Source organism: Gymnoscopelus microlampas (assembly GCF_963454915.1).
Source record: "Gymnoscopelus microlampas genome assembly, chromosome: 13".
In the NCBI taxonomy this organism is placed as follows: domain Eukaryota; kingdom Metazoa; phylum Chordata; class Actinopteri; order Myctophiformes; family Myctophidae; genus Gymnoscopelus; species Gymnoscopelus microlampas.
Window position 1 is genome coordinate 36955811 of NC_139950.1, and position 13717 is coordinate 36969527.

The 13717-nt window shown below is 40.9% G+C and overlaps 1 protein-coding gene across 1 annotated transcript in view; it reads left to right on the top strand.

The window, feature by feature from the left end:
* pdzd8 (PDZ domain containing 8) overlaps nt 1-13717 on the top strand; it is a 55627-nt gene that overhangs the window by 24541 nt on the left and 17369 nt on the right. The gene's annotated exons all lie outside the window — the stretch shown is intronic.

Genomic DNA, 13717 nt, shown 5'->3' on the forward strand with positions numbered 1-13717 from the left:
AAATCTACCAGGGCTGGTGGATGGCCGAGCCATTAATATTACAATTATGTTAGGGTCGTGGAGCAATTTGTATGGGTCGCGAGTAAATATCCCCCTTTTTTTTCGTTTCCTACTATTAAAAATAAATAAATATATATATATATAATTTTAAAATATTTTTAAAAGTTTAAACAAAGAAATCAACATTTTTCAAAAGTAGTTAATAAATAAAGAAAGATCTTTTAGATATTTTCCATAAATAATAATAATAATAAAGAAAAACCTTTAAGAAGCAGTGAAAGTATCAGATCTATGAGTTCACAATGCGGCGCGAAGCAACTTGCTGTGAGCTTGTAGATCTGCTATTTTCACTAGTTTGGGTCCCAGGCAAACGTCTAATTTCTCTTTTGGGTCTTGAGCTAAAAGGTTTGGGAACCACTGCTGTAGTGGATCGATGTTGCCACTGCAAATTAGGGATGACCCGATCCAATCTGACAGATCAGGACTGGACCCGTTCAAGGCAAATTCTGATTGATCAGTATCAAACACAGAATGTAAGCTTGCGCTGCAATGTTGCCACTACAAATTAGGGATATACCAATCCATTCTGACGGATAAGGATCAGAGCCGAAATCAGCCGATCAAGGCATATTCTAATTGATCCGTATCAAACATGAAATTGAAGGGTGCGCTGCTCATGTGCTGCTTTCCTTGTGGACTAGACTTGCTGTACTATACAACAAAAATAAATGGCAATGGAAAGCAAAACATGTGTGTCACTTTAGATTCGGATATGATTTCATAATCAAAATAATTGTTATTGCCAGGTAAGTTTGCACATACAAGGAATTTGTGTCAGTGAGGTTGGCGCATTACTTTTTATTACATTTCTTTATTGGGTTTCTGACAGTTTCACATTTGTTGTAGCATACAATTTGTGTGGAACCACCCATTTCTTTTTGGCTTTTTTGCCTTTATTGATAGATTACAGTAGGCTGACAGGAAATGGGGAGAGAGATGGAGGGGTGACACGCAGCAAAGGTCGTCGGGATCGGGAGTCGAACCTAGGGTGCCTGGAAAATATAAAGATAACCATAAATAATCTGTATCTGCTATATCAAATTGTTATTCTTTTTACATTTGTATTGACACCCATTGCGCTCCATTTACAGCTGTCATATAAACGGACATTACCCTCAACTTGGCAGTGAACATGTTTATTGTTTAGCAGCGGCTGTACTTCCTATATATTCCAACCATTTCTGACCAGGCTGTGGTGTTTAGGTGATGAAAGCCTACTGTAGGAGCACAGTTGTGCAACTTGTTCAGTTAGATGGGATGATGATTCAATGGGGATCCACTGTTGGATGATGGAGACCTCCCCTTGTCAGGAACCTGAAAGAGACACAAACAGGTCGGGTAGGGAAAAAAAGAGAAAGAAGGATAGGTGTGTGTGTGTTTAGGGGTAGAGGTGTACCGAATCACACTGACTACTGGGTTAGGCTGTGTATACTGAATATGTGTCTCAAAATTGTTATAAGCACATAATCCATTTGTATAACGTTTGGCGATAATTCTTAGGTTTAAAAACAAATAAATCTTTTGAAGCACTTTGAGTCAATCTGTTCTGTAATGTGCTTTGCAAATAAAAGTTGTTTACATATTTGAGTAGTGTGCACTATTTAGCGGTATTATTTAGAAAAATATCAATATCGGGACACTGTATCAGATGATACTCATTAGTAAAGATGGTCTGTGTACCTCTATGATACGCTGTTGAAGATAAGAGGCAGGTTCAGCCACAGACTCATCCCTCCTCGACACACCACGAAGCACCATGGCCAGTCTTTTATGCCAGCAACCATCAGGCTTCACAACCAAATGTATCTCCCACATGAGAACTTTTAAAAGGATCCCTGGCTAATAAGCCAAATATGCCTTAATACATTATAATTGCCATCTATAACTAAAATGTAAAATAAAAAACATCGTAAATATTGTATTTATTTTAGAAATAGTTCACTCAATAGGGGCAATGCCCGTCGGAAGTTGATGATACCCATGTGTGGTCTAGTCCTATGGAATGCATGTGAAAATTGAAAACAACTTAATATGAGAATCAATATTTTAAATGTTTTTTTTTGCACATGTATTCCATAACTTCCATAGGGCTAGACCACACATGGGCAAATGACATCATCAACTTGCGACGGGCATTGCCCATCTTGAGTAAAAGATGAACCGTTTCTATAAATTGAAGGTGTTTTTAAAATCTTTATTTTAGTTATAGAGGGCAATCATAATGTATTAAGGTCTATTTATTAGCCAGGGATCCTTTTAAGTAAGACCTGTACTCTCTGTTACTTACTTTAGACTACTGATTCCTGAATGGACTCTGGCGCCCTTGTAAATACTAGGATGGACATTTGCCAAACTCTGAAAGATACCTAATGAGGAGATCCGAGCGCTCAAGCAATGTGGGGGAGAGGAAGTAAAGTTAAATCGGTTCCCGCCCTGATGAAAACCTTAACCGGTCGAAAACGCGTTGGAATTTTTATAGAATAATATTTGTCTTAACTTTACTTCCTCTTCTCCACATTTTTTGATTGCTCTTGCTCTTATTTCCTCTTCCCGCTGATGCTTCAACACTTTTAAGACATTTTTATCTCCTGTGAGCAGCCGTTGACCTCTGTGTGTTTTCTCTGACAGATACCTGTTAAGGATAACTGTTGAGAGACTGTACTTCTATTCACCCATAGACTGTTGATAGATGTTACGTTCATCCAGATACTCGTATATCCATTCTTATATTCATTGTAGATAGTCTGTACATGTATTCATTCACATATTCATTGTTGAAAGAATTCACATACAGTATATTCAAACATACAGTATATTTGCTCGCAATATATTTTATATTCTTTATACATTTATATTGATTGATGGACTGAACAGGTGTACAATCTTTCACATTTTCAGAATATTTTCTTTCTTTTTCATCTTGGTTTGTTTGTCGTCTCTTACTCTTACTTGTATCTGTCCTTCTGTCTTTCATTCTCACTGCTGCTGTTGCTGCTATGACACTTACATTTCCATCTGGGGATCAGTAAAGATTTTTCTCAACTTATCTTATTCGTAAATGATTCGGATCAAACTTGATCAGGACCTCCCTACTACAAATGGGTATTTTAATGTGTATAGGCCATAATAGAAATCCTTTTAGGTTCAGTGTTTGGTGGTGATACTTATAAAGCCGTGTTCACATGCTTTGGCAGTGTAAAGCAAACCTTCCGAGTCAAATGCCAGATCTATTGATGCTTTGACACACATTATGACTGTTCCCCCTTCATGTTCATTTCAATGTTCTCTGTGACATTTGGAATAGCAAAGAAAACCACCAGGCCCCTCAAGCAAACCTTTTCTAATTGCAATATATTACAAATATTAACATCATCACGTCACATCAGTGCTGTTTGCAAGTGACTAATGACGATCTGCGAGGAAAATGTCAAACCTAATTACTGGGTACAGCTCCAGCAAATGTCTATGCCACTGTCCCCGGCAGACGCTTATGAATGACATTTGTGTTAGCCTAAGTTTATTTGAATTTCATTGAGAACTATAATTGCTCTGTGTAATAAATGTTCAATGGATGATCTTAATCAGTCTGGAGTAGTTGGGTTTTCTTCCAGCAGGGGGCAGTGATATATTAGCTCTCCATCTCTGTCTGGTTCATGTGATTACTTACTGCGCTGATGATGTGACAGATACGCACATTTTAAATCGCTGGTCTCTCGCTGTTTTACTTTGACGATGTAAAAGCACATGTGATTTATATGTATAATAATGTAGCAGCAAAACATCTTTGGGGCATTGTGTATTTAATGGAGCAGAGACCATGACTACTAGTCAGACATGCTTTTTTAAATACAGAAAACCAGATAACATTGAGTGAAGATAGGATCTTTATGCCAACATGCTGTCAGGGCATTTTTGTCTGCATACACTAGTGTAGAATTGTTTAAACTGTAGAGCTTGTAGACTTGTTGAAGTGCAACACTATAGCTGTCCACCTCGTGTCTTGTCATATTGGGCATTTTATTTATTCTGTTCCATTCTATCCTTGAAATAATTTCAAGTGCTAGTTTGGAGCACCGAAGCAGAATTCGGGGCCCGGGCTCAACTGATTGAAGATTGGCGTGACTGTTTCCACTTGACCAATATGGCCGCCAGAGTGGCCCTCTTGAAGGCAGCCCAATTCAAAGCCACTGAAGTGCCTTCTCGTTAATATGCACATGGAATTGCAGATATACAATGGCATTTGGGTCTAATTTATCAGACTTCTCCAGTCTTTGTGTTCCCAGCAGGACTCTGTTGCATGGATTAAAGGCTATACCATCTGGAAAAGGTCACTCTCCCTTTTGCTCTCCCATCTCCTACCGCATCCCCCCACCCCCCCCCCCCAGCCCCAGATGAGCGTGGTTGCCGGAGATGAGACGCCCTCGCCTCCTCTCTCAAACACGCTCGCTGCGTCACACACACATTATGTTAATGGTTTTCCTGCTACTCTTGAACGTCCTCTCGTTTGAACTAGTGTGACCTGCTGTCTTTTCTGGTGCAAACCGTGGGCTGCAAGCCCTGCTGTGTGGAGTAGCACGGCACGGCAGCTCTGCTCCTGAATGGACCCGTTCATCATGCCTGCCTGTCAGGGCTTGGCCTCAGATCTACATCTTGCAGCTGTGTGCTCCTGTTTGGTTTCAGGGTCTGCACACAATGGACCCACAATACTGGTGCTGAATGGAGCGGAGAGCCAGAGACTGTATTTTAATGAGCTGTTGAACTCCCTCCTGCATTCTATTTGCTTAGTGTTGTATGACTGGACGCTGAATGACGGTCATTGTATAGCCATATTGGAGATGTCACAGTAGTTGGTCAGTGATGTGATACTGTACTTGCCACGTGTGGCTGAACAGGTTATTTGACTCAGTAGGGGTTTGAGTCTTTCTGTGAGTTAGATCTAAATTGATCAGTCATAGCTTTATGTGGACACTACTGCTGAGTGGCCTCAGCTGTTGACCCCACCTACCGCTAGTCATGTGGGATTAAAGTGCCGCCTCGTCTGGCCCTTCTCACCTGTTCCACTTTTAATTATTGGAACTGAACAACCGCGTGAGTCGGGGTCTAAAAAACCCAATTGAAAAAAATGGAATCACTCCTTTGTTTGTCCGAATAGGAATTGTGGCTAAGAAATGCATCTTTTTCTGTTAACCTTAACCCAACTGAAGAAAAAATGCTGCTTTCTAAAGATGAATTGATCTGTGAACAGATTCATGAGGGAAAACCTTCCCTGACGTGAACCCGTTGCGGCCAGATAGGTCCTATCAGCTTTGGTAATAATTGTCCTACTCGATACAATGCGCTAAGATGCCTTAAGCTCAAGTGCATATTTATATCATGAATATTAATATTTATGTTTAAGAAAACAACAGGGCTGATGTACTGTATCTTTTGTGTCTTGTTCCTCAGCTGGCTTTCACTTAGAGCGTTTTGTGTGCACTGAGGGCACAGCGTGCCGACTAATTGCCTGGGTTGGATTTCCCTTCCTTGTATTGATTGTTTGGGAAGAGGGATCCCTTTATCCAGACTGCCTCCTATTAGCTCATATTTGACCCTTCGACTTCCTTGCAGTATGAGCGTGTACGTGCGTGTGCGTGCGTGCACGTACACTTAAGTTGCGTGCATACGTCAAAAAAAGAAAAGAAAAAAGAGAGCTCACCTGTTGGTGAGAGGTAAATTCAGCCCTTTCCCATTTCAGTGTAAGGCTGTGGTTTTAGAAATGATACGTGGTGTGCTGTGGGGTGCGGTGAGGGTGGGCTGTCAGCCGTGTTTGCACATCTGCCCTGCTGATTCCATCATCTGCCCTGCTGATTCCATCATCTGCCCTGAGTGCTGCTGATGTCTTCTGACAGCCTGACAGAGATGGAGAGAAAGTGTGTGTGTGTGTGTGTGTGTGTGTGTGTGTGTGCGCATGCTCACCGACAAAGCAGCACAATTCCATATTTTGTAACAAGATTGGATGTAGCCTCTGAGTTTCCTTTTCCCATTTGTACTTTGTGTGAATAACCTATTGACCAGTGGATGTTGTCTCTTTGTTGCCGTGTGTGTGGTCTCTCATGGCCCTGAGCCCCAAAGTCTCCAGTTTCCCAGACTCAGACAGACGGAAAATCCCGCTTTCTAAAGAACCGCATAACCTCTGTGGTTAGGAGTTCAATTTGACAGATTCTTTATCTGTCATTTCTAAACCCACCTCTCCATCTCTCAAAAATAGAGACAGAGACATACTCTCATGTGCATACAATAGAGTGTTGCAGGCATTCTGTTTTCTCTACATTATAGGGAAACTTAAGTTGTTAAAGGAGTAGTTCAACCCAAAAAATCGCTCAATTACCCACCCCATGAAACATTGTTTTTGTCGCATTCCTGAGCCAATAATTTGATGACCGGGTCATCGTTCAATAGAAGACTCCGTACCGGAGTCTCTGCCGGTCATCAAAAACATCATTGGCACAAAAAAAAAAAAAAATCCATGAATTCAAGGCTTCATGGAGTGTGTAACTGATAGAAAATAAGTATTTTTTTCGTTGAACTACTCCTTTAAGTGTTCATACTGTCATTTACATATAAATAACTCAGACATGATTCTGTCTCAGACAGGATTCTGAGACATGTGAGTTTAGTCACCCCTTGCTCTCACCAGGGTTCCATCTGCCTAGCCTCATCCACAGTCCAGCATGTGGAGATAACAGCCTGTTAAGACCAGTAAGACCTCACATAGCCCCGTCTCATTTGGAGCAGCTGAAAAGCATCTCTGAAGGCATGATTCATGTTTTGGGAAAAGGTACTTTGAAAAATGGGTAGCTATCGCCATCTAATATTATTCTTGTATGGGTATTTGCACATACCTGAAATTCATCCTTCATGCATTTACCCATCCTAACAATTAGGTGCAGTGGGTGACTATTTTTAGCAGCACCCGGGGATCAGTTATGGGGTTAAGTGTCTCTATGTGACTTTGACACATAGACCGGGAGAGCCGATGGTTGAACCGGTGACCTTCCGATTCCCAGATGGCCTCTCTCTCTATCCACTCGGCTTCATACAGTACAACATAGGTGTTTAGGTCCATGTGTTTATCGGTTGTATAAAATCAATTATGCCATGCAGAAGATGGCTCACTATGAATGGTGCATTTCTCTTTCCCTCTTTCTCTACACATGCATGTACACACACACACACGCACTTAAACACAGCATCTTCAATTTGGCCCTTGGCATTTTCACTGGCTGCTGGTTTGGAGAGGGAGAACGGTCACTTCCTGTGTCAATCAGAGTGATCAGTGCGTACTCTGCACCTCCCCCCAGCTGCTGCTTGTCGTAACATTTCAGCCTTGCCTACGTGCCTCCGAACGTCCGCCCTGGCTTCTCCTTGAAAGGCGTTCAGCTAATGAAGAGAATGCTCCTCTTTCCCACCTTACATCCTTCGCTCTTGTCCGAGCTGCCAAACAAGTTTTGCGTTATGAGATCCTCGTAAGAATTTATTTAGCTCATTGCTTCCTGTGAGACTTGTCATCTGTTAACGGTTTGATGTATTGTGTTTGCATCGTATTGCTCAGGATTGTTCAGGATTTGTACTGACTTAGACGCCACCAGGGGGTCGAAGCTACAGTATACACTCTGAACATACTTTTAACCTGGATAATAACAATTGAAAACCAGCATTTTTTTCCCAACCCAACGTGGTTACCCAGCATGTCATCCAAAAGAAAGTCTCATTGTCTGTTTTCCCAGCAAACAAATTGACTAGTATAGTGTCACATTCGCCGGCCATTTCCTCCTAGCAGAGCCAAATAAATGGCCCTCTCTAATTCTGTTTTGCAACGCCTGGCCGTGAGGCAGAAAGGAGATCAAAAGACATGAGCGCTGAATCTCACAAGGCATTTGTTTCTAATCACTATGTGGCTATCGATTGAGCTCAGAGGGAACAAAATTGACGCGCCGACGTGTGCATGACGGACCACGCGACAGCCATATTACAGACTTCCTGCCATTTACATTTGGAATGCCTTTTTCTGATGCTGCAGGCGGCGTCTCATCAGAGTACAAATGACCTCCTGTTATTTGCGTCAAAATTGTAACTAGCATCTCAAAATAATGCCAATATTGATAAGAAATTAGCCAAAACCCAGCCCATGAAAGCCATTAAGTGCCCCCCCGCCCCATGCTCTTGAGTGCTGTGTGTGTTCCTATCAGGACATACACACCACGGGTGTATAATGTGCTGTCATACTGGATGTCAGTCAAGGTTGACAGCTTGTCTGGTTTACATCCTATTTCTGGTTAATATGCTTATTAATATCACAATTAGTCCTCTGCTATGTTCTGAACAGTAGTATAAGCCACACACACTCTACTATTGTCAGCTAAAGTGCACCACTAAACATACTTCCATGTATTCTTGACCAATTTGCATAATAGAAATAATATGAACTTAACTTTAATCACAATAGCCACAGAGTCAAATCAGTTAAATTGTTCATTTAACTGTGATAGTGTAAAAACATTACCCTTTTTCTTTTTGATTATTTGTTTTATTTTTCTTTCTGCAAGGATTTGTCAGCCGCTATTAGATAGACTATCTGGTTTTTCTCTTCCATCTAAGTGATATTCAACATGATATTCACTGATACCAACATTGAGTATATTTGTGGTTTCTGTTTCTTCTTAAGTAAAAATTATATTACTGGAGATGTATTGCACAACTCTAACCCCAGAATGGAAGTCAAATGAAATAAAGCCTTTTTTATGTATTTCCCTCCTCCCTGACTGAGGGTTTCTGTGAGCTGGTTTCCTTGAGAAGCAGAAATGATGATTGAGTTCTAAGGGCCAAGTTCAGACAAGATATTAATTCAAAGCACTCAAGGCAGGGAATGTACAGCCGTTTTTGCCTACAACATAAGCCCCAATCTATACATATACCGCATAAATGTTAAAGGGTTAATCTGTCAGCTGACTCTGCAGGGGTTACTATAAGCTTAAAGGCACTCGACTGACCCTGACTGCGCCATCAAGTGAGAAGTTCACTGAAAAAGGAGATAGCCATGCTAGCAGTATTTGCATGATGGACAAGCTGCTTCATTTGTGCTCAAAGGAGCCAAAAGATTGAAAATACCAATGTGATAAGGAGGAAATGGGCTATTCCTTCCTTTCACTCACCATTGTATGCCAAATTCTGTGAGACTATTGGCACTGTCGGCCGGGCAGAAACCTTGTATCTCCATATACATCTTTTTATGTTTTTCATAAATGAATGCCTTATTGTGTACTTTTTTTGTATGAGAATGTCACACAAAAGTAACACAAATAGCTGATCTACAAGCTCACAACGCTAGCTTGTAGATCGGCCATTTTTGACAATTTTAGGAACCCCAGATCAAAAGAGTCTGTCTGTGGATTTTATGAATATTTAACCAATGAAGAGCTTGTGACTAAATTAACTTACTTGAAAAGTAACGTTTTCAACATGACTTTTGACAAGGTTTCTGCCTGAGAGTGATGATATATTTGGGTTTCCCTCATGCTGGTTTTCATCTTTATTATTTTAAGCTCAAGATGACGTGAGGTTGATGAGAGATGACTTTTGTTTCATCAAGAACAATGAAAATGTAACATAAAGGAGACTGAGTGGATGATGGGAGGGTGAGCGTCATGCTATAGTTGTATACAAGTGCAAATTATGGCAAAGCACCCTTTTTGTTTGCCACTGTCTCCATAACAACTCTTTGTTTCTTATCCTTTTGAAACCTGCCTCCTATGATATAACGACAACTTGAAAATTCAAATCGTAGTAGATGACAGATGTGAGCATAAAAACGGAACTTCACGGGGAGCTTTGCCCAAGAAATGGGCAACAATACATTTAAATGAAAGACTTTGTTAATTTGTCATTTCCAATTGCTCATCTGCTTTTCTACAAGGCACTGTTATTAAACAGGAATAGATTGTGCCATTGTTCAAATATTCAGTCATTTACTGGTCTAGTTGAGTAAGAAGTGGAGTGAGCCGTTTAAAATGTATATTAAAATGGTAATGCATTATCACAAATGTGGATATACGGTATTGCTGTAACAACTTGTCTGGCCCCAAAACCTTGATTTACACATTTGGAACTTGTGATTTTTCTTAACGTGCGCGTTCATCAACCTGAGCTGTACCCATGTGATACCTTTGTGGCCACTGGCCATCCACGCCCCCCTGCAATGGTGCCACTAATTGGACGTGGCAGCGAATTGCTGTCTACTTGCCTCGCAGGGACTTGTACCCTATAACCATACACAAATCGATCTGACATGTGGTATTAGATTAGATTACTGGGCAGCGCAGTGACAAGGAAAAGGATTTGCTCGTCCCAACTGGCATCCGGCAAACGCACCCCCCCCCCATTGTACGTGCAACCCCCTGGACCTGCCGGAGAGGAGAGCACAGTTCAGCCCAGCAACAGTAGTAACTGTTCTACTCAGGTCAACAGCAGAGCCACCCCTCAGCTAACAAACCTCTTCTTAAAGGCTAGCTTCTTGAGCTAGTGCTGTAGCTGTATTTTTATTTGACATATCTACAGTGTTTAGTTGTATCTTTCATTTGGAGTGTTCAATGCTGTTTTGCACATGTTAAGTTAAGATACTATAATCTCATTCATAACATTTCATTACATATGTTATGTCATGTTATGTTTATTTATTTGACATGGACATCATAATCACATCGAACCAGAACCAGATGCATTATTTAAAGTATATACAGTATAGCTGTATATTAGAGTGATAATTTCCAACACCTGTCCCCTGGAGGCTTTTCTAAATAGAATAACACTAGGCTAGAACCCAATCAAGTACAACAAAAATAAATATAGTATTAATAATTAACATGATCAAAATTAGACCCAATACATTAACTTGTGAAACAAAAGTAGACATAATCATTCCAATGACCAGTCAGAAACTATTCATGTGAGCATGAATTGATTGATTTGATTTTAACCATAGTTTGTGTCTTCTGTTAAACACATTACCATCTGTCTCTAGTTTTAGTTCGGTAGGCAAAGAATTCCAAAGTTTTGCTCCCTTTACTGAGAAAGCAGACCAAATGAGATCTTGCACATGGGAACAATACAATCACCATTTGTGTCATCGGTTTCTGATCCATGATTGTTATAGCCTGTTTTCTATATTGATGTTATTGGTTATAAGACATACTCGTGCACTATCTGTATTGCATCTATTTCTAAATCTAATTGCAAGGAAAGTGTTTGGCCTAAAGGTGACTTCTGAATTAAATGAATGTGTAGAAACAAATACATTTGATAAAATACATACTCTTCCACTGTTTTCGTATTTGGGGCTTTGTTTAAAAGGACAGGGAAACAACAAAAAGCATCTGCTTGAAGCAGTTGATGGCTGCCATTTGAACATATTAACCTTTCATTTGCTAGCTTTGTTTGCTACGCAGATAAAAGGACTGGGTTGGGTTTGCTGAAATAGATGGTGAATTGCTATATTTACATCTGGGCAATTCACGGTTGCTGCGTTTGATGTTTGTTTTTCGTGTCAAGAGGGAAGGAATCAAGAGCTGCTTGTTCTCTCGGTCAATCTTAACAAGGTTACTCTGCTCGCCACTGTTCAGCCTCAAGAAATAGCCACCGTAAAAGAATAAAACGGTGTCATTCGGAGGGGGAAAGTTGCCAAACAGCTAATTTCCTCACCAAAGTGTAGAGGAGAAAAATTAATGTATTTTTCTTTTTACTTTTTATCTGAGTTTTTGGATTTCAGGCACACTTCTGAGCAGCAGCACATTGTCTCCCTCATTCACAGGGCCTTTAAGACACAACATCCACAGTCCAAAGGGTTTTGATTGATTGATTGAATGCTTTATTAGACAGAAATGTAAACAGCACGAGGTACAGTCCAACATTTGAGCTAAAAGGATTACACAGCAAAGTCCTGGGGACGTGAGATCATCATTCTAAGCACATTATTATGTCTCTGACATCACTTGGCATTGCACACATGAGACACATGTAGCCTATTCCTGCTGACAATTATGCAAACCACACCCCCATCGCTGTGATTTTGACGTCACTTGACAACAAGGCAGGCGTGGCGACATGGCGAGGCCTTGAGGCTCGTGAGGCATTCCTGAACAAGCCGCTAGACGAGCAAGCCGGCTAGAAGCACGTCCTCCGAAATTGTACATCGTCACTGTCGGGTAGAAACCTCTTATCTCCATATTCTAACTTTTATATAAAACTGGCTTTAAAATGACGTTAGAAATATATTTCTAACGTAAATTAATGCCCTACTTCATCATACTACAGCGTCACACAAAAGCATGTTTGATGTTTTTGAATCCTGAAAGGTATGTCCAAGTTTTGGACATATGAGGTTTCCACCCGACAGAGATTACACAGTACTTACTTGACAATGGCGTTTGCATTAGGCTAGCTAACATTAGTGGGCTAGGTAACCAGCTACATCATGTAAATCAATTGCCTGCAAGCAGGCACACATCACTTGCAGCACTCAGCCATATTTTGTATACATTTGAGCGGGAATATAGCATACACACGCATTAAACGGACAGGAATGAGCTTTACAACATTGGAGATCTGTTGGAGAACACTGGCTTTATTCATTGTTTGTGTGTGTGTGTGTGTGTGTGTGTGTGTGTGTGTGTGTGTGTGTGTGTGTGTGTGTGTGTCTGTGTGTGCGCGCGCGCGCATACACGTGTGTTTACATATGAGGCAGAGGAGGGGAGCGATATTTGCACTACAGAAGAATGGCCTGTTGTGTCTTCATATGAAAATGAGACGGAGCAGTGTAGGCAGGATGCTGAGGTAAAGGCTGGCCCTCCCAGGTGTACACACACACAGCCACTGTCTTCATCCCCACACAGGGTTCAACAAGTATCCCTCGTCACCTGTACACCCACACACATACATTACAAACATTCACTGGTGACCAGCCTTCTTGTCTTTCAACCCTTGATGTAATTTGGGATGTTTGTACAATCATTTCGCTGATAATTGGTTTCTTTACTTTCTTACGATATTGTTTTGTCAGAAAACCTGTCCTCAGCGTTTGATGCTTTGTGCATTTCATTCTAAGGCGATATTATACATTCAATTTAATTTCACTTTGTACAGGTTTTCAGCTTGATAGGAACAAGGGCCGTATCTTCTGCCCGGCGCAACGCAGCACACATGTTAATCCTATCTTCCAAATGACGCAGGTGTCATATTTTCCTCTTGCGCCCCCATTGACTAAATATCAAATGCTCTTGCGCCTATTTGGTGCTCATGGGTGTGTTAGTCTTAAAATGAAGTGTGGTCTGGCACAATAAGAGTAAGCTGCTATCTTACAGTACACACATAATTTGCACTCTGCGTCAGGCCAGCCAAAAGCTGGTCTTAACGCACCAAATGCTAGCCTACCTAAGTTGGTTCACAATGCACACACACTGATTGCAATCAAAATCCATCCGATTTCAACATAACACTCAAGTTAAACAATCAAAAAGTACTTGAGTCCTCATAAACCCTAGGCCTAATAAGAATCAAAACAAAACATTACCGCTGCTATGCATATCCAAAGAAAGACGAGCGGTGAGCACAAAGAGGGAGAGAAATG